The sequence below is a fragment of the Leuciscus leuciscus genome, assembly GCF_965113295.1.
Source record: "Leuciscus leuciscus genome assembly, chromosome: 1".
NCBI lineage: Eukaryota > Metazoa > Chordata > Actinopteri > Cypriniformes > Leuciscidae > Leuciscus > Leuciscus leuciscus.
The window spans coordinates 30,170,552-30,193,608 of NC_138725.1; the positions used below are offsets into that span (position 1 = coordinate 30,170,552).

General features: G+C 36.5%; 2 long non-coding RNA genes across 2 annotated transcripts in view; both read left to right on the top strand.

The window, feature by feature from the left end:
- Window positions 1-23,057, top strand: part of LOC309503405 — a 311,403-nt gene that overhangs the window by 34,616 nt on the left and 253,730 nt on the right. The window lies entirely within an intron of this gene.
- LOC309478544 lies at window positions 16,641-17,919 on the top strand. The gene is made up of 3 exons (XR_014199026.1): window positions 16,641-16,696; window positions 16,959-17,003; window positions 17,883-17,919. It is a non-coding gene; the product is annotated as an uncharacterized lncRNA (long non-coding RNA).

A 23,057-nucleotide genomic window follows, 5' to 3' on the forward strand; every position in this document is an offset into this window, starting at 1 on the left:
TCATGTCCATTTAACCCCATCTGTACTGACCTCCACAGAGACTGATTAACCTCTGAAATTCTGGGTTGGATTTGAACAAATCTGTCACTGGTTCTTCAACGGGGAGATCTGAAGTGAATAGCTGAAGTGTTCTCTGGAGCTGAATATCTTCTGGATCTTCTCTATTTCTGCTTTGTCTTCATCAGTCATAGGGCCAGCAGGAATAATGAGGAGGAAAACATGAACTCCAGGATCACACAGAGACACACAGCAAATGCCAGAGGAGAACTGGCCCCCGACTGAGCCTGGGTTCTCCCAAGGTTTTTTTTCTCCATTAGGTCACCTGATGGAGTTTTAGGACACCATTAGGTCACTTGATGGAGTTTTTCGGTTCCTTGCCACTGTTGCCTTTGGCTTGCTCAGTTGGGGATATTTTGGGGATATTTAATTTAATTTTATCAATCAATAAATTCCTCTTGAAACAAACTTTGTTGTATTATTTTAATTTAATACTGTGAAGCTGCTTTGATACAATCTGTATTGTGAAAAGCGCTATACAAATAAACTTGACTTGACTTGACTTGACTTGACAGCAGAGAGTCTGACACATCACTTCCTCTTCTGAGAGGTGATTGACAGCTGGAAGCTCCACCAGACTGATCACACGTCCATGTATTGTCTCCTCTCTCTTCACACACTCTTCACTGCTCTCTCTCTGATATGAAGGTTTTATCAGTTTCCCTCGTAAAAGTTTTGACAAAGAGACCTTAACACTAGAAGTGCCATGGCGGTCATTTTGACCGTTTTGAATTTTATATCTGCAATAACTTTGTTGAAAAAATAAATAAAATCCTGCCGGTACCTGACTTTTCCTAAAAGTGTCTGTATTTTCATTTAAAATGTTTTTCATATAAATTGCACATAAGGCAAAAAAACAAATGAACATATTTACCTATTTCGGCCATAGACGGTCATATTGACCGCACTGAATTTTGCGGTATTATTATAGGCTATACCAATATACACAACAATAAAATGTGGTAAAAATACACAAAACATATTCAACAACAAATAATTTAAATGTAATGATATTCAGAACAGAACAAGAATTTAAAAATAACTATAAACAAGCCAAAATGAAATACTTTATAAGCGAAAGTGAAAGTAAGCAGCGTTAGGCTCACGTACGTAATTCTCTAATTAGAATCAAAATTCTAGCTTTGTACTTCACTCACGTTCCAATATCGACGGAAAAAATCATCCTCTTCACACGAGGCTATACTGACTATATAAACAGAGCAGTGGAATTTTTATATGTTAGGTTGACTATTTTATTATGGCTATAATGAACAGGCTGCAATGTCAAGACTGCAATGCTGTAATATGGTGTGTGTGTGTGTGTGTGTGTGTGTGTGTGTGTGTGTGTGTGTGTGTGTGTGTGTGTGTGTGTGTGTGTGTGTGTGTGTGTGTGTGTGTGTGTGTCGGCGGGCGCGATCAAACAGTGGAAACATGAAAACATAGGCTACTCCGTTATTTTGTTCAGGACATCTACAGATATTATTTATAAATGTATAATTAAACTTGTTTAAATGTACAGTTTGGTGTTGTTTTGTTTTTAAAATATATCCTAATACAATAAATGCATTAATCTCTCAATTGGGTATGTATCATTAAAGATATAGAGTTTGGAATCTAGCGGTCAAAATGACCGTTCGCGGCAGTTCTAGTAGTTATGGAATTCTGGCACTTCTAGTGTTAAAGGACAATTCCGGTATTTAACACTTTGAGTCTATTTTGTAGTTTGTTTTGGATGAACAAGAGTGGTGGACAAAGAAATTTTGACAATGGTTCCTGTCTCGACTTTTTGACTATTTTAGAATTGCCCATGACCGCTTTAGAATGGGAGTCTATGGCCATGCACAAACATGCCATTAAAACAACCCTTAACGTTCAGCCCCTAAAAAATTTGAGCGAGCTAGAGATTTCGAAAGTGTTATTGTAAAAGAAGGAGATCCCATTCCATTCATTGACTAAACGTGTCCAGAAGCGTAATTTGGAAAGGCAACCTTCGTCTAAGGCAGCGGTCCTCAACTCTGGACCGCGAGATCCACTTTCCTGCAGAGTTTAGCTCTAACCCTATTCAAACACACCTGAACAAGCTAATCAAGGTCTTCATTATTACTACAACGTTACAGGTACACAACAAAATGCCCAGTGTTAAATCAACAGAGTACATATTGACCCAATCTACAGAGTGTTGAAAGTGTTAAAGTTAATGAGATAAGTGATTAATTAAGAGATGATTCAGCATTAGTGATGAACCACTGCTGTTAACAAGCGGAATCACTGAAGAAAAGAGAAACACAAGAACTGACTTCAGACACAGCCTTAGATGAAATCAATTGAAGATAAAAGAAGACATTAAATCTCTCAAGGTCTCAGCAGAGGAGTTGTTTGACTTGTGTATCCATTTACAAACATTTCCGATACTGAGAGGAAAGAGAAAGTGAGTTTTGGAATACCAATGAATAACTAACTAATTTGGGTTTCTTCTTTTTAATTTATGGTTTTAAAAGGGGGGTGCTTTTTTCATTTGTTTTGTCATTAAATAATGCAAAATAATGCAAAACATTAATGAGAGCTTTTCAGCTACACATTTCATGTTTTATCCTACAGTTTAAATTTTGTGCTAATTTGCACAGCTTTTTTGTTTACATAATGTTCCTAAATGTTTGCTTTTTCTCTCACCAAACCTCTTTTAACCACAGCACTAAATTTGTATTTGTAAGCTAGCTAGAGATCAAGTGTGCAACAGCAAAACCATTATATAGCGACAGACAGGATGTGGTTCTTGCTTTTGCCTCTCAAAGAGGACTTTATGTGTGCATTGCAAGATGTGGCATCTAGACAACAGTGGTTAGTGCCTGCTATCATGGCATGATACGTCATGGAAATGTGAGGCGCACAATTTTACATATTTGTGACATGGTGCACCTTAAGTTTTTTGCAGATTGAGCTGAGTTTCCTGGACCTCTTTTCATTCCTCTCATGCTGCATACAACAACAAACATACAGCATGACCGATGTAGTCCGACTCAAACAAATGAAAGCTCTTTCATTCTTTCTTTCTTTCTTTCTTTCTTTCTTTCTTTCTTTCTTTCTTTCTTTCTTTCTTTCTTTCTTTCTTTCTTTCTTTCTATTTATATCTATTTATATTTTTTATTTGTTACACTGTAGATAAGGCTTAGATGTGGCTCAGTTTTGAGTTTTGGGTTTTCTGGTTTACTTAAAGGTGGGGAAAGCGATATTTGAAAAAACTGTTTGGAAAAAGTTGGACAGACACACAAAACAATACAACAACAAACGTGTGTAGCCAATCTGCATTAGGGGTGTATGAAGGTAGAGGAGAGAGAACGAGCAAGAGGAAGATTTGAAGAAAGACTTGTTTTGTCCCAGGACGGATGTCATTTATTGTTATAATAATAATAATTTGTTACATTTATATAGTGCTTTTCTGGGTACTCAAAGTGCTTCACATGGAAGGGGGAATCTCCTAAACCAACACCAGTGTGCAGCTCCACCTGGATGATGTGACGGCAGCCATACTGCACCAGAACGCCCACCACACACCAGCTTACTGGTGGAGAGGAGACAGTGATGAAGCCAATCAGCATATGGGGATGATTAGGAGGCCATGATGGACAGAGGCCAAGGTGCAAATTTGGTAAGGGTGCCGGGGTTACACCCCTACTCTTTTTCGAAGGACATCCTGGGATTTTTAATGACCACAGAGAGTCAGGAGTCTCATCCGAAGGACGGTGCTCTTTTGGCAGTATAGTGTCCCCGTCACTACACTGCGGCGTTAGGACCCACACAGACCACAGGGTGAGCACCCCCTGCTGGCCTCACTAACACCTCTTCCAGCAGCAACCTGTTTTTCCCAGGAGGTCTCTTATCCAGGTACTAACCAGGCTCAGCCCTCCTTAGTTTCAGTGGGTAACCAGTCTTAGGCTACAGGGTGATATGGCTGATGGCCATGTTGTTAATTTTGTGAATATGTGTGCACTGTTAGACCTTACCGGTTTTTTTTACAGTAAAATACTGGCAACACTGTTGCCAGTAATTTACTGTTAATTGTGCAGTTCTTTACTGTAATCTACAGTATGTTACTGTAAAATGCACTAAAACTCGAGTTAACTAATTTCACTTGCAGAAACCTTAAATTGACCAACTGTCATTTACATGTATTAAACTAAAATGTATAATGCATTAATAACGTGAGCAAAGTATTACTGTGAACTTATTTCATTTGAAACCACAACAAAACTTTTGCAAATAAAGAGATTTCCACTGGACCAGCAACTACACAGTCACCGCCTGTTAAATAAAGCAACATGCAGCATTTCATCAATATTTGTAGATCTTCTCCTGGACTGAAGCACAGGCTCTACTCTTCAGCACAATGGTGACCCAAAAAATGAAATTTTACAGTAAACTACTGGCAACAGTGTTGCCAGTATAAACCTGTTTCATAACTTACAGTTTATTACTGTTAAAATACATGTTGTGGGTGTGTCTTTTTATCTTACACTGTTAACCCTTTCAACCCCACAGGGAAATCCACACAACAAAGAGTAAAAAGTAACACTGAGGCAGTGTTGCAGTGAGATAATTAAGGGAACATGTAAGTGATTGTGAGCATTAGTGATGAACACCTGCTATTAATAAGCAGAATCACTGAAGAAAAGAGAAACACAAGAACAGAAAATAGAGAAACACAATAACTACGACTGACTTCCAGCCATTACACATTATTACACTTATTATTAACCAGTATGACTTTGTTTCTGTCATACAGAAATTGTTATTGAAAATGTTTGTTTGAAGTTACCATTATAGAGATCAGTGCTTGCTTTAGTTGGGATGCTGATGCTAAAACATTCATTTTTCTTTTGCTGCTTGAGCTGTGTTTTTGCAAGTCATACTTGTGCACACACAGTTTATGAATGATTGCGGTTGTAATGCTTATGATGACAAAATCATCATAATGCCTGTTCATTCACTAAGGAATTAATTCTTATTCATTCAGAGTTTTATCCTCGATCAAAAGTGTTACATTACCACTACTGTGAAACTACAGCAATAAATTACTATGACATTTTTTTTAACACATCATGCATAAACCAAAATAAAAACAGAGCTACATTATATTTTAGAAACACAGAGATAGCACAATTTAGCACATTAATCTCAACAATGGTGGCAATATTTCTTTCTATTTCATGCAGCAGTGCATGCTGGGAGTTTTATATTATCCTGGAACCCAGCATGCATTGCGACATGAAACTTTTCACCATTGTTGAGATTCATATGCTGATTGTTGATATCTGTGTGTGTCTGAACTAAGTAGGAGTAAAATAAAATTGAATGCACTATATAATTGTTATTTTTCAGAAGACATGATTATAGAAATATTGATTTCATTCTGTAGATACACAGATATATTCTAAATATGAAATACCCATAAATTCAATTAATATATACAGGAAAAATCTGAAAATCAGGTAGTCCAAAATGATTGTGACATCATCACAAAAGGACAAAAACACCTGACCATCTTCCTCTTGACTTTTTCTTGCCATATCAAATGTGTTTTATAAACTCACTGTTACAGCAGTCAGAGAGAAATGCAAGGTAAGAAGTCAAGGGACAAGAGACCAACTAAAGCAAATACTGATCTCCATCATGGTGACAACAAATTTTATTATTAACTAAATCTCTGTTAATTCTCAACAATAACTTTTGTACATGTATGAAAGAAATAATCATAAACTGGTTTGTAAACTGGTTTCACAATCAGTGTTACTGGAAGTCAGTTGTAGTTCTTGTGTTTCTCTTTTTTCTGTTCTTGTTTCTCTGTCCTTCAGTGATTCTGCTTATCAGTGTTCATCAGTTTCTCAATTCACTCACTTCTTTTCATTCAAGTGGACTATATTAGTGAACTAATGTAGGGAATAGTGAATGAGGGTATAGGGTGTGATTGGGAAAACAGCCTCTGAGTGTCGATTTGGAGCACTGTTCATTTACAGTATATTCCTGTAGGCTAGTTTTGTTTTCTAGGGTATATTACTGTTTTAATGGAAAATGGTATGATACTGTCTGAATTACGGCTTTTTTTACAGCAAGGGTTAACAGTGTGTCTTTGATTGTGTTGTTCCTGTTTTTACTGTTATTAACCTTACTCTTAACTGCTGTAAAAGAGACTTTACCTCTTGCTCGTTCTCTCTCCTCACTTACCCCACCTTTAAGTAAACCAGAAAACCCAAAACTGAGCCACACCTAAGCCTTATCTACAGTGTAAAAAAAAAAAAAAAAAAAAAATTGACTTCAACACAATGGTGACCCAATAAACTCAACAGAAACCCTTTAAATCCCAACAGAACATTACACACTAACAGATCTCTCAAGATCTCTGCATCTTCACTTATTACAATAAAGTTTGACTATTTTTTTCACATGTTCTGTTGCTGGACGTCATTTTAATTAATTCAGGAAATACCTGTAAAATATTTCTGTTTAGTTTTTTGTACTTTATTTAAATTAGAATATTTTACTTTAATTTTACTTTTTTTTTTATTTTTCTTTTTTTTTACGATCAGTAGTAAAGAAGGAGATAAATATCCAATAATAAAAGTTTGAATTTGGATCTGTTCCAGTAATAAAAAGAGATATCGGTCTGAGAATTAAAGATTGATCATTTACTGAGTGAGTTCAACAGAAAGCAGTTCAATCAAGCGAATCGCAGGCCGATCCACATGTACAAACTAGGCTCTTTTTTTTTTTCGTGCTTTTTAAGATAAGTTCAACTGCATTAGACTGTCATAAATTTTCACAAATAACTTTTAAATCTTATTCTACAACAGTTCCTCACTCAAAGCATCACATCCTGAAGATGTAGTATTTTTAAAAATGAATCTTAACTGCATTAAAGTGCACTTGATTGGATCAAGGTCATAATCCTGATTTGGACCAGATGATCACTGGATTGATTTGGATCCTCACACCAACAATCGGCCCTCATGTTGTTTGCCATCATTGCCAAACATGACCCAGCTCTAGCTGACAGGAGACATGCAGTGCCAGATTGAGGACACATTCGGGACAAAATCACTTGCTGTGTGGGCTAGTGTACCAAATGACATAACATATCAAATAATTTAATATAAATGTAATCTTTATTGTTAATCATTTTACCATGTCTTATGTTTTTTTTTATCACAAGCTCAGGTTACTAATTAGATTCTTATTTTGTAAAAAGTTGTTTAAATATTATTATTATTATTTTTGCATTTGATATAAACTGTATATTTCATTGGTGAACTGGAAAATATGTGGATGTGAGTCTAAAGTCTTTAAAGGAAATCCAAATGAGTCACATGGACGTTTTATTGGCATGTCAATCATATTTGACCTTTGATTTTTAGAACTTCAAGGTGTTGGTGATATGGTGCGCAGTGCAGGTAAGATTTACGTTTAACCAATGAGTTATGTTACCCAGATACTTGTACTAGCATGTGTTTTAAATGTTTCTTTTATGATCCATCATAATCTAATACTTAGGTTATTCCATAATGCGGTTTTATAATACTGAGTTTATTGGTGTTTTTCAGTAGTGAACTGGGCTTGGTTAGAAGTGTGATTTCAAATGACAAAGCAACTACTATGCAAAACTATTTTTTCCAATACAAATTAAACTTGGCAATGAATATTGTAAAATGTTTGTCTCTGTCTGTCTGTCTTTGAAAATGATGAAAGATCGACCAATGTTTTCTTTTTATATCTGTGTATGCTGTAAAGTTGTTTTTCCATTCATTAGTGGTTATTTGGTGTTGCTTTGTTCCCTCCTTTTTTCAGATATTTTTTGGACTAATTATAATGGCTGAACAGGATTCTTTTAGCAACTTGCCCAACAAATTATAATGAAATGCATTAGACGTATTTGTTCTGCAAAGCAAAGTCCCTTTCAGTTCACTCAGCGGCCATCTTAGGAACACTCAGTACAGCTCCTATTATAGAGGGAAATACCAAAATGTCAAACTCTGATTCAGTAACATTTAAAATTAACAAAACATTCTGACATGAATAAAAAAAAAATTAAAAAAAAATTAAAAAAAATTGGTAACACTTTATTTTGATGGTCCCTTTTGAACATTCTGTTGACTATAAGTACACAGCAAAAACTCCAGTGTTAAATTAACACTCCTGTGAGTACATATGAGACCACACTTGTAGAGTGTAAAGTGTTAAAATATGAGTGTTAAATTAACACTCAAGAGTGTTAAAGTTAATGAGATAATTAAGTGATTAATTTAGTGATGATTGATCATTATTGAAGACACCTGATGGAGAAAATCACAAATTGTAAGCCACCGTTATGGCGATTAATGTTTGCTTTAGTTGGGCTCTTGACCCTTATATTATTAACTTTAGATTTTGTTTGGTTATTGTATCTGAGTTATAACTGCCAGATGAACAAAGAAAAAAAAAGTGATCTGATGGTGTTGGTTATATTATGACAATCATCATTTGATCTTGATCACTGAACTCATATTTCTGACCTAGATTTATGTTGTTGGTTACAGCATAACTGTGATTCTGCATAAATATCCAGAATTTTAGATATAATACAAAGGATTTCTTAAAAGTTGTTTTGAAAAAAAAAATCTTTCTTTTAGGCACACACAGACATCAAGATTCAGTCTATGCATCTCAACAATGGTGACGAGCAGAATATTCAATTAGGAAAAGTAAATTACATAGACAATTCAGATCATAATTTATTCATACCGCAATGCATGATGGGAGCCATTAATGAGTTGTGATTGGTGGCAGCCACTGCAACATGCTTTATTATTGTCACCATTGTTGAGATTCACAGGCTGATTATTGATGTCTGTGTTTCTAAATAAATTAATTAATTTGAAAGTCTTTTGATCAGAACAATGTTTATTAAATATTTTGGATTACATGAAAAATACTGAAAATCATATGCTGTAAAATCACAGAGCTGCTGTAATTAACAAATCCAAACTATCTCAATAATTTTAGTTTTTCAGATCACAACATGATTATGTCAAAACATAACCAACACCATCAGATCACATTTTTTCTTTGTTCATCTGACTGTTATAAATCAACAACAGCAGACAAGCAAAATTTAAAGTAAACATGTAAAGGTCAAGAGCCCAACTAAAGCAAACAATAATCACCATAACGGTGGCTTACAATTTGAGATTTTCACCTTCAGTGATTCTGCTTGTTAACATCAGTTGTCTTCAATAATGATCAATCATCACTAAATTAATCACTTAATTATCTCATTAACTTTAACACTCTTGAGTGTTAATTTAACACTCATATTTTAACACTTTACACTCTACAAGTGTGGTCTCATATGTACTCCCAGGAGTGTTAATTTAACACTGGAGTTTTTGCTGTGTAGCTTTGCAACTACATGTCATCTAACTCTCATTAGAGTATTAGTAGAGTGTCTGCTTAATATCTGCAAACACTTTATTGTGATGGTCCTCCAACAGACATTCACCTTACTGACTATAAGTAACTTTGCAACTACATGTTAACTTATTCTAACCCTACCAGTCTACTAATACTCTACTAACACTCTAATGAGAGTTAGTAAACATGTAGGTGCGACGCTACTTAGTCAACAGAATGTGTTAAAGGGACCATCAAAATAAAGTGAAACCAAAACATTATGTTAAAACTAGGGCTGTCAAAAGATTAATCGCGATTAATCGCATCCAAAATAAAAGTTTGTGTTTACATAATATATGTGTGTGTACTGTGTATAATTATTTTATATATATATATATATATATATATATATATATATATATATATATATATATATATATATATATATATATATACACACACATGCATGTATATATTTAAGAAATATTTGCATACACAGCAAAATCCCCAGTGTTAAATTAACACTCCTCAGTGTACATATGTGTCCACACTACAGGGTGTTAAAAATTAACACTGAAGCAGTGTTGAAGTTAATGAGATAATTAAGTTAACACTGAAGCAGTGTTGAAGTTAATGAGATAATTAAGTGATTAATTAAGTGATGATTGGCCATTAGTGGTGACACCTGATGATAACAAGCAGACTCACTGAAGGAAAGAGAAACAAGAACAGAAAAAAGAGAAACACAAGAACTACTGAGTTTGAACCATTATTGCACTTATTATTTTACCAGTTTGAATTTGTTTCTGTCATACATCTACACACGGTCTTATTTAGATTTAACAGAAATTTAGATGGTAATGTTTTATGGAATGTCTCGTTTCATGTCACCATTATGGTGACCAGTGGTTGCTTTAGTTGGGCTATTGACCATTTATTATTTAACATTAGTTTATCTCTGGCTGCTCCAACTCTGTGCTTATAGAGCATATGTGTTGTGGCAAGAAAAACTATGATTTGGGCTGTGTTTCCTGAAAGCATTGCAAGCCTAATTTGATCGTATATAGACCATTTGTTGCAGTTGGTCTGTGATCAAGTTAGGCTTAAGATGCTATTGGGACTGCAGCCCTGGTTATGTTTTGATGATGAAATTACTAGTAACCTGATTTACTGATGGTACCATCATTATAAACTGATTATCTAAATGTTTTATTAATTTTTCACTACAGTAGTTACTTCCAGCAATGTTTTAGAGATCTGAAGGTTTCAAAATCACACACAGACATCAAGAATCTACATATGAATATCAACAATGGTGACAATCAAACACATGCTTAATGTTGCAGTGCATGATGGGAGCCACCAATCAGAATGCATCAATGGCTGACATCATGCATTGCAGCATGAATAAATTATGCAGCTGAATTGTCCTGTAATTTTCATTGTTCTTTCTGTTGGCTTTTATTTTGCTATTGTTTTGTTCTGACTTTAGTAGCTTGTTTTGTGATGTTCAGAGTTGATCTGTTTGTCACTAGTTGGTTTATTGTCACCATTGTTGAGATTCATATGCTGATTCTTGATGTCTGTGCGTTTAAACACATTAACTTCTTTGCTCAAAGTATTTTCAAAATTTTTCATATGGCTATTGGATCTCAAACTGTAGAATCTCAGTGCTACAATCACCAATACTAAAACAAGACATCAAGCATATAGTAAAAAATGTAGACTCTGAATGACATCAGTGAATCAGGTCACTACATGATAATGTTTTTATCATCAAAACATACTGTCAGCAGGTCATGTTCTCTCTTGCAATAACAAATGTGCTTTATAAACACAGATTTGTATCAACCAGAGAAAAACTAATAATAAAAAATGAAAAGGGTCAAGAGCCCAACTAAAGCAAACACTGACCACCAAAATGGTAACTTGAAAAGAAAAATTCCATAAAACATTACCATCTAAACTTCTGTTAAATCTCAAGAACTTTTGTCGATGTATGACAGAAATAAAGTCAAACTGGTAATAAGTGCAACAATGTGTAATGACTCGAAGTCAGTTGTAGTTCTTGTGTTTCTCTTTTTTCTGTTATTGTTTTTTCTCTTTCCATCAATGATTCAGCTTATTAACATCAGGTGTCACCACTAATGGCGAATCATCACTTAATTAATCACTTAATTATCGCATTAACTTCAACACTGCTTCAGTGTTAACTTAATTAACTCATTAACTTCAACACTGCTTCAGTGTTAATTTTAACACTCTGTAGTGTGGACACATATGTACACTGAGGAGTGTTAATTTAACACTGGGGATTTTGCTGTGTACATATACTGTATATATTTATATATAATTTATATTATATTTAAATATTTTTTTATATATAAATTACACATTTTTCTTAAATATATACAAGCATGTGTGTGTGTATTTATATATTCAAATTTAATTATACACAGTACACACACATATATTTAAACACAAACTTTTATTTTGGATGCGATTAATCGCGATTAATCTTTTGACAGCCCTAGTTAAAAAATATGTGTCATCTTTGTCCAGCCAATGCAGAGTGCACAGCAAAGGCAGACAAAAGCAAAGTCACCAGTTATATGTAATCAGACGATGTATTCAGAGGTAGAGGGTTTAATGACCATTGGTAATCCATTTCACAATTTTTGGGTAGCGACCAAGAATTAATCTTTTGCTTATTAAGTGTGACAGAGGAATTTCAAGAAGCAGCTGGTTGTTGGATCTAGTGGCGGCCTTAAACATCTGGGGGCCCATTTCAATAACTAATATGGGGCCCTACCCACATAAAACATAAACTTAACCCTTGTGTGGTGTTCAGAACCCTAAAACCCCCGGGATCTTCCCGGTCAAAAATGACCGGACTATAAAAAATAGCTTATAAATCTCTCATTATACTATATTTTCACCCGATATTGGATTCAATCTTTTTGTCAACTTGTTCTCTTTCAATTGGGACTGGTTTTATATTTCTATTTGCATCTAATTTATCGTAGGCCTCATTTATTTGACAGTAAGCATCTCATTTTTTGAGTTAAAAAAACATTATTTTTGAATAATTTTGGAAATTTTAAATAAAATCTGAAGAAAATTGGCACTGTTTATCACACTAGTCTACTTAATTTTTTCACCAGGAAATTTGTTTTGAAAAACTTTTATTTTGTACAAAATGGCACATTGTCACACTTGTGGTCTTCCCGGTCAAAAATGACCGGCCTACAAAAAATTGCTTATAAATCACTCGTTATACAATATTATCACCCAATTTGGATTCAATCTTTTTGTCAACTTGTTTTCTTTCAATTAGGACTGGTTTTATATTTCTATTTGCATCTGATTAATCGTAGGCCTCATTTATTTGACAGTAGGCATCTCATGTTTTGAGTAAAAAAAACATTATTTTTGAATAGTTTTGGAAATATTAAATAAAGTCTGAAGAAAATTGGCACTGTTGATCACACTAGTCTACTTTAATATTTCACCAGGAATTTTGTTTTGAAAAACTTTTATTTTGTACAAAATGGCACAGAGTTACACTTGTGGTGTTCCACTGGGCCATTGAGGGCCATTGTTTCAATGGGCCATTGAAAGTGAACGGGAGAGACTGAAAAGTTTTCAGGGGCATGTTCATTGTTTATGTACACATATGTGCATGTGATGGATTATGGTGAGTTTGGGCTATTTTTAATCTTAACAATCTCATGTAAATAATGATGTGCCATTTACCACAATTTATGCATGCGTCATTGAGTTATGAGTTAAAACGCGACATAAGTGCTAGGCTACATCTATAGTCAAGGCTCTGTGAGCGCATGTGGGGGTTCGTGTGTTACAACTCCATTAGGAATATCTTTAGATCTGAGTGATGGATTATGTTGAGTTTGGGCTCTTTTTAATTGTGATAGTCTACTGAAAATAATGATGTACATTTTTCTACGATCTGTGCATGCTTCGTGAAGTTATGAGCGAAAACCAAACATGAGAGCTTCATGAGTATATACTTGGCTAGGTGTGTCTGTGGTATTTTTTGTGTTAGAACGCCATGAGGAATATCTTTAGATCTTATTGATGGAATATATTGAGTTTGGGCTCTTTTTAATCGTGAGCTCCTGCTGTAAATAATGACGTGTTATTTTCCACAATCGGAGCATGTTTCATGACGTTACGAGCAGAAATGTGTCTGAAATTCCATCATCCATATATGGTTTAAAAATGGGTCTCTTGAAGGGCTTCTTTTATAAAAACCTCACTCAAGTTTAGTAAAAAGCCTGAAACAATTATGCTTGCTGTATTCTACTCATTGAGACCTTTCAAATGACATATGACAGAGGACTAATTGAGCTGTGTGTTGTATTTGACATATTGCTGAATGTAGTACAAAAAAGTAGTTTATAAATTATGAATTTGTTTTTTTTCTATTTATCAGCAAATAACTCAGCACTACTTAGGAGTTTATCAAATTGGCTACATTCATTGTAAATTTCAGTCTCTAAGATTTCAAATGACACCTATGTTAAGTTGATCAAGGTAATAGTTTTGAAAAAAAAATATGATTATTTATTTCGCAGCTAGGTGGCGCCTGCGGGGGACACAGGCTGTTAACACTCTGTTTTAGAGTAATAACTCAGCTCTCGTTAGGAGTTGATCAAAGTGATTAGATGCATTTAAAAGCTGAGATTCTAAGCTTTAAAATGATACATATTTTGTGTTGTTCCATTCATTATTTGCATTGGTCTCTCCCATTCACTTTCAATGGCCCATTGAAACAATGGCCCACAATGGCCCTTAATGGCCCAGTGGAACACCACAAGTGTAACTCTGTGCCATATTGTACAAAATAAAAGTTTTTCAAAACAAAATTCCTGGTGAAAAATGTTAGTTCACTGGTGTGATCAACAGTACCAATTTTCTTCAGATTTGATTTGATTTTTCCAAAATTATTCAAAAATAATGTGTTTTTTTACTAAAAAATGTAGATGCCTACTGTCAAATAAATGAGGCCTACAATTAATCAAATGCAAATAGAAATATAAAACCAGTCCTAATTGAAAGAGAACAAGTGGACAAAAAGATTGAATCCAATATTGGGTGATAATATTGCATAAAGAGTGATTTATAAGCAATTTTTTGTAGGCCAGTCATTTTTGACCGGGAAGACCACAAGTGTGACAATGTGTCATTTTGTACAAAATAAAAGTTTTTCAAAACAAAATTCCTGGTGAAATATTAAAGTAGACTAGTGTGATCAACAGTGCCAATTTTCTTCAGATTTTATTTAAAATGTCCAAAATTATAAAAAAATTATGTTTTTTTTACTCAAAAAATGAGATGCCTACTGTCAAATAAATGAGGCCTACGATTAATCAGATGCAAATAGAAATATAAAACCAGTCCTAATTGAAAGAGAACAAGTTGACAAAAAGATTGAATCCAATATTGGGTGATAATATTGCATAACAAGTGATTTATAAGAAATTTTTTGTAGGCCGGTCATTTTTGACCGGGAAGACCACAAGTGTAACAAGGTGACAAAATCCCCCCTAAAAAAGTAAGAAAATTGTTAAAAAACATTTGAGAAGTAGTTATACCATCTGTGAATAAAGTCACTAAGTTTCAGTCCAAAGCGATAACATTAACTAGTATTTTTGGGTAAAAGAAAATTCTCTCCGGGTCAAAATGACCCGAACACCACACAGAGCAGAAAAAGCCGTTCGAGGGGGCAGTAAACGTCACCATGGTAACCGCGGCGCGAGTTCGACCAATCAGAGCAAGTGTTTTGCTTAGAACTGACGTCTCTGATTGGTAGAACTCCCTCCGCGGTTACCATGGTGACGTTTACCGCCCCGCGAACGGCTTCTCCAGAAGATCGCAAATAACAAGGTTGATTTCATACCTTGTGGCTTAGGAGCAGAAACTTTAGTTTCACAACCTCGTAGCTCATGGTCAATCTACCTTGGATGGTTTAGACATTATGGCTGAAAATCAATATTCTACTGAGAAAATTTGTGGGATTTTGCTGGTCTGTTGGGGCCCCCCTTGTATGGCGGGGCCTGTTTCAATTGAAATGGGTGAAACATAGGTAAGGCCGCATTTGGTTGGATCTTAGAGATCTATAGGAGCCGTAGAACATACGATTTAATATGATCAATCAAGAAGAAGAAGCAACACAGCTACCAGAATCAACATTAATTCAGTAAATATCCTAAGAGTGCTATGACCAGATCTAAAACTAGACTGGAATTTATCAAATAAACTGTAATAAAAATAAATAAAAAAAAATGTAATAAAAAAAAGTAAAATAATAATACAATTTATTATCTCATTCAAATTTGGACTTCCTTTGTATCTCTGAAACAGCAATAACCTTCTTCTATTTGTCATGCCTGGACATCAATGTTAGATGGGATAGATCCTCTGGAAGTGGAGGTGGCATTATGTGTGAATGTCTTGCAGTAAGTTTAACTCCGTTAATGATTTAGGGGTTAAAAATGATTTTATCCCCTAATTGTCATTTATTGTAAGTGTAAAGACCCCCCTCAGCAAACAATTAAACAATTATATATATATATATATATATATATATATATATATATGTTAGGACACTCATTCTTAGTTTAATTTTCATGGACTTTTAATTTGTAATTTTGAGTCACAAATTTTGTTTCTTTGTTACATTTCCTGTCACTGCACAGGTGTTCATCATTAGTTTCCTCAATTGCTTGGTATTTTAAGTTGCTCTCTTTTCAATGTACTTTTGTCCATTCTCGTTAATGCATCAGTTGAGCTATCTCGCCTTGATTTGTTGGATTACCTTCTGAGGTTGTCATTAAAGACTGTTAACCTAATCTTAATCATCATCTTCTGCTTCTACAATGTGTGGCAGTATACTTATGAATTGCCTATTTTTATTTTTGTTTTACGCAGACTTCGAAAAGTCAATCATGTGTAAGCAAACATTTTCCTGTCATGGCCCGTTACAGTAGCCTATGTGTGTTCTCAATATTAATTGTCAAACTAATATCTGCATACAATATTGCAGTATAAAGTGAAACAGTAAAATGAGATAAACTGTTTGCAATATAGTGGAACGAAGTGTTCTTGCTCGCAAAACTTTTTCTTTTGATTTCAGGTATGGTGTTCTGATGATTTGTGCTACCGGCAGTGGGTGTGAAGAAAATAAATTCCAGGATGGGTAAGAATCAAGTTAGAATGTATAGGCCGATATGTAGGTGAAATGTTGCTATTTCCCCAGTCTAAAGAATCAATGCTTTTTAAAATGTATGGTCAACTTCATCGCAGTGCAGGAAGTAAAACATGCATGGGCCTAGAACGTATCCTAAATAACTTGCTGTATTTTCTCAAAGTGCTTGTAATGTAACAACATTTAGAGAAGATTTGTCACCTTGTGCAGTGTGTTTGCTTGTTTGTTTTATGTTGTGTTTGGATTTGTCTAGACTCGATCGTACAGCAGGATGCACAAAGGAGAGGACGAAAGTTACGTAAGTGTCAAATCACGAAAATAATCACAGAACTTTGAAAATGGTAGAAGTTATCAAGAATGAGGACTAGTTATAGTAAAATGTTTTGGAGTGAACTTAATCACAATGATCTGTTCTATTTATAGGCTACTTGAATAATGCTTCTATATGTTATAACATTGTGGCACTGACGCTGCTCTCTGTTTCTCCTTTATAAATGTGTTTACTGTTTATTTAACTGCTGTTGTGAGGAGGAGCAAGGCACATGGCTAAAAAAGGGAGAAAAAGGAATGAAAAGTTGCAGTGAGCTGTTTGGGAAAATATAGACTGTCTTCTTTACGTTTTGTTGTTTTGGGGAATTTAGGATGCCTCCGGATACCCATGTTTTTAGGTTGTAACGTTCAGAAAATAAACAGCAGCCTTTTAGTGTTTGTGAACTGAATCTTCTTCTATTTCTTCTGAAATTACATGACACAACACTGATGTCAGAAGTGAGATGCATACCACATCTTTCGGTTTGTGATTCCCAGAAGACAATGGAGAATAAACTGCTAAGATCGCTTCAGTTATCCACTCAAAAATTAGGACGGCATGAGACTAATCCCGAGGGAGAGCAAACACTGTTCAACCACCTGTCGTGTACTTTTCTGTTTATCATCAATAACACTTCTATATTGTTGTGTCGTGTATTTTCCCAGAATAAATACTTTTCTCCCTGCTCCTCCCCCAACTATCCCTTGATTCAAAGTCTTTTCCATGCACTAAAATGTTGTCCAAAGTTCCCACCATCAGAGATACTTTCATTAAATTAAATCCAATCAGACATATTAATGTCAATTAGGACATTTGATACAATAACAATACCTGTAAGTGTTTTCTTTTTCTTTCTTTTTTTTTCAGAGAAAGAGCGAAGTACAAGTGCTGAACGTCCTAACAGTAAGTTAATTCTATCTTTTTTTTTTTTTTTGCAGATATAATATAATTGTTTTTAAACAGTTTCTGGTGAAAGGTTTTTGATTTTGTTTTTTTCATTACTAGTATATAATGATTTAATATGAAATCAAATTGTGCATTAATTCAATTACATATGAATCACAACGAGGAACTCGACAGGGTTCGGCTAATGGGGAACTCAACTGGCGCAGAACGGCGCATGTATCCGGTCCATAGGAGGGGAATGGTGCAGCAAGCCAACACTTTGAGCAGGGCCTACAGTGTTGACTGGCTTCTATGAGAAGAGAGCACACGGGAGAACACCGGCTCGACATCAAGGCTATAAAACCTAGCGAACGTGTTTGGTGTCGCCCAGCCTGTAGCTCTACAAATATCTTTCAGCGAGGCACCTTGTTCCAGTGCCCAAGAAGCAACACTCCGAGTGGAGTGGGCTCACAACCCACTCCACCACTGGCATGGCACGTCTTGGGACTGGTATGCCATGACGATGGCATCGATAATCCAGTGGGCCTCCCTTCTGCTGGCCTCCATAACAGATGAAGAGCTGGTCTGAGGTCCTGAGGCTTTGCTTTCTGTTCAAGTATAGGCACAGAGTACGAACGGGACAGAGAAAAGCCAGGTCTCTGCAGTGCCGTGGGAACCAGAGATAAGTCCCAAGAGGGTACGGTGGTGGTTGGGGGGGTAGGCAGATTTAAGGCATTTATTGCTTTCCCAAGGATTTTCCGTCTAGTGCATCGTGATGAGCAGCAATCGTGGCAACATATACTTTGAGGGTGGAGGGAGACAGATTTTGCTCCAACACATCTTGCAGGAAGGAAAGCACAGTACCGACCAAACATCTTCGGCGGTCTTCTGGGTGAGAAGAACACCACTCAACAAACAGGTTCCACTTCAAGCGTAAGCGTCCTTCTTCAGAGGATTGGGCCAGGAATGGGCTGTCGCAAGGAGCATCAGCTCGGGGAACCAGGTTCGGTTGGGTCAATAAGGGGCAACTAGCAAGACCTGCTCCTCGTCGTCCTTGACTTTGCACAGTGTCTGTGCGAGAAGGCTCACTGGGGGAAACGCGTACTTGCGTTGCATACATCCATGCCAAGGGGCCCCACGGTCAAGGAAAAAAACAACTGGCTGTGGAATGAGTCCGGAGAGAAAAACAGGTCTACCTATGCGGCTCTGAAGTGGTCCCATATCAGCTGGACCGCCTGGGGATGGAGTCTCCACTTTCCTGGGGCCACAGGCTGTTGTGAGAGCTCTTTGACTGCATGATTGAGCAGGCCAGGGATATAAGTGGCGCAGAGCGACCCCAGACTCCATAGAAGGAGATGGCTGGGCGAGTTGTGACATGATGGTTGATGTATGTGTTGTCTGTACAGACCCATAATTGCTTGCCTAGTAGCGGCTTTTTGAGGCGGCCCAGCGCAAAGGTGTACTGCTAACAACTCAAGGCAGTTGATGTGCCTTTGCAGTTGGGGGCCCATCCAGATCCCTGCAACAGCATTCCAGTTGTATGTGGTGCCCCAACTGGTGGTGGAGGCATCCATGGTAACCACAGCATGCCTGGACACTTGTTCTAGGGGCACTCCTGTCTAGAGAAATGAAGGGTCTGACCACGGTCTGAGGGTTTGGTGGCAGGCTGGAGTGATTGTCACACAGAGCGTGCCTCTCTGCCACACCCATCTCGGGACTCTGTCATGAAGCCAGTGCTGAAGGGGCCTCATATGAAGCAACCTGAGCAGCGTCACTGCGGCTGCTGATGCCATATGCTCTAGGAACCTCTGAAAGTGTTTCAGGGGGACCACTGTACTGCTCTTAAATGTATTCAAGCAGTTCAACACTGACCAAACACGTTCCCCTGTGAGGCGTGCCATCTGGTTGACGAATCTAACCGAGAAAAGAGATCTTCTGCAGAGGTGACTAAGCACCAGGTCCCTGTGTTTGCACAACTAATTCCGAGACTGAGCTAGTATCAGCCAGTTGTCCATAGATATATACACTAGATGTCGCCTGTGCTACGGCAGTTCATTGGAACGAATGCGTCAATAGAGCCGCCATCTTGGAACAGGGGAGCCCCTCCTCTTTAATGCATCAGCGTCAATGTAGGCAAAGGTCTAACGGAAATAAAATCACCATAAATCATCATGAATGCGATTTTCTAGTTGTTATGGTTCGTTCCAACGGTCAGACATGTATTTATCATTGAGTCCAGAGGAAATTTAAGGTTTTGATATTAAGATAATTACTTCTTTTTCAAAATATAATGCATAGTGCTAGTAGGCCTAAGTTTATTAGTCACATTCTTCCACTTGAGTAAACTTAGAATAAACTATCGCTATATAATATAAATGAGCAAAACTTGGCCACTAAATATTTAATATTCAATTATTTTAATGATCACAATTAAAGTTTTAATTTTATTAAATTGAACAAGTGCAACATTCAGCATTCAATAAAATATTCTAAAATATGTTTTATTAATAATAATGTTATTTCAACATAATATCTCGTTATTTCGACATAATATGTGTGCGTGCAACAAGCAAGAAGTGCATTTGTAAATCCGGTGACGCGTGCATTGATTTTTGTTAATAAACTTCTGACAGTGTCGACTCGGCTGCAGAGATGAAGTTGACGATCGCCATCTCTGTAGTGAACGCGCCTATAGAGAGAAATGCACATAATGGATTACGTAATCAGAGAGTAGCCTTTTTCTTTCGTTTTGAATTATTTCTTTTAAAGACATATCAAGCTTTGTGTATTTGATGTATTTCTCATGTCTGTGTGAGGCATACACTGAGTTTCGTTAAGTTAGGATGAGATGCGCTCCAGTTAACGTGCAATGCAAGTGACTGCGCGGACGCCTCCATGATTATATTAACAGGCAATTTGTTGATGAATAAAATTGATTAAAATTAAGATACAATTTATACAAAACGAGATTCACTTTAAAGAAAGGCTTTAAACAGTTGACATTTTCACAAATTCTAGTGTCCTTCCACACCTCCATCCCCAGTTTGTAAGGAAGAAACAAGCCCTTCCGTGTGCAAAACTCACACATACAGTTGGCTACATAAGATTTGTGGAATTTTATGTATAATAATCATGGATGTACTGTTTGAAGATTGACAGGGAGAGGACAAGCATACTATTAGGACTGTACTTACAGGTTACAAGCATCACACTGTTTTTTTATAAAAAAAAAATTATTAAAAGGTTTGAGTACAATCGGTAAAAAATCAAAAGTTAGGAACAACACAGCACAACACAGCCAAAAGTGGGTATTGAGGATCAACTCCTGCATATTGTACATTTTAAAGACAAGGGTTATTTCAAATAATATCTAAAGAGTACAGCACATTCACAGTTCATTTTCTGTGCGAAAATCAGTTCATTTTCTTCCTCCAAGCAGAGAAATGTACACTTAACTTATAAAATAAACAACTTGACTACTACCATCCACAGAGTAAATGTAATCCCATGCTGTCTGATTTAGATTTCGTTCCTGTGAACATCCATACGCAGCACAAAAGTCCGGCATCATCCATGAACTCGAAGTACAGGCGAAGATAGCAGCGTTACCTAGCTAATTCCTATGACAAGTCCCCTGTTCCAAGATGGCGGCGCTTTTGACGCATGTTTAGAACCCCAAGGCGACATCTAGTGTATATATCTATGCCAGTTGTCGAGATGGTTGAGAATGCGAACACCACACTCTCTCATGGGAGCATGTGACCTTCATAAAGACGCGAGGGGACAGGTACAGCCCGAAGAGTAGGACTTTGTAGGCTACTGATATGCTCCACCCTCGAAGGCAAAGCACAGAAACGACCTGTGTCGCGGGAGGATCGAGACATGAAAGTATGCGTCCTTCAGGTCGATCTCTGCAAACCAATCTTGGATGCATCGGAAGATGCATTTCTGTGTCAACATCTTGAACGGAAGTCTAAGGCGCGGTTCAAGACTCACAGGGTCAAGATCGGCCTTATGATATATGATAAATAATAATGGAAAAGTGTATTAATTATTTACTTATAATAATTACATTTAATGTATATTGTAAAGTTATTTTACATTAAATTATTCACTTTCTGTACCTGAATACATTTACATTTACCTAAAAAACATAAAGCCCCTCTTATTTATTTGTATTTTTGTTCTATTTTATTTATCTGGTAAAAGTTTTTTTTTTTTTTTTTTTACATGTTTTACATTAGTCTGCAAGTATATATAATCATTTAATATGAAATAAAATTGTTAATATATTAGGGATGCAGTGATCATGATTTTTAATGTCCGATTCCATTTTTTTTTTTTTTTACAAGCAAATTGGCAGATTACGATACCTGATTACGATTGTTGCTGTTGTTGTTGTTTTTTTGTGTTGTTTTGTTTTTTTATTGAAAAAACAAACAAACATGTATCTTCCCCCGACAGAGAGTCCAGGTTTAAAGGGTAACTAAACCCCTGGTCAGAGCCCGCCTCCACCCACTGGCAATATTTGAAAAATGCTAGAAAAGTGGGCAGACCCCAGCGGAGATAGAGGGGACGAACCGTGAGCGGGGGGGCGTGCACCTGAGACCTGCTGTCAGACTCTCTAAAATGGAGAGTGACTCACAGGGTCGCAAGACGATGTAAAGTACATGCATCTGATAAGTTTTATCGTGTTGATGTCAATAGCGCGCGCTCTCTGTAGGCATATTCATATTTTGCCGCTATGTGAAAAAATCCAGCAAAATGCGCCGACGCGTTTGTCGACCCCAGAGGATTAACTTTAGCCTAACCATAAATTGTGATTAAAATATATATGATCACTCACATCAAGACGCCGCTGCGGTGGTGGAGTCCATGCAGGAGGAGCAGCGTTTGGCACTGCGTCGCTTTTCAGCGCGAGCTGTGTGGAGAAGCCCATTTCCACCTCTATTGCGTTGGAGAAGCAGTCCCGCGTAAAATGCAGGTTTCACACTCACGGTCTTCCAGGCCAAGTGCATGCAAACACTGGCGCCTAATTTCCAAGTCTGTTGGAAAGCTATGCAGTCCAGCAGTGCTGTTGCAACCAGCAACACTACACCTACGTACCCTCCTGCCCACTGTACAATACAGATAAATCTATACTAGCTCGTACCAGGG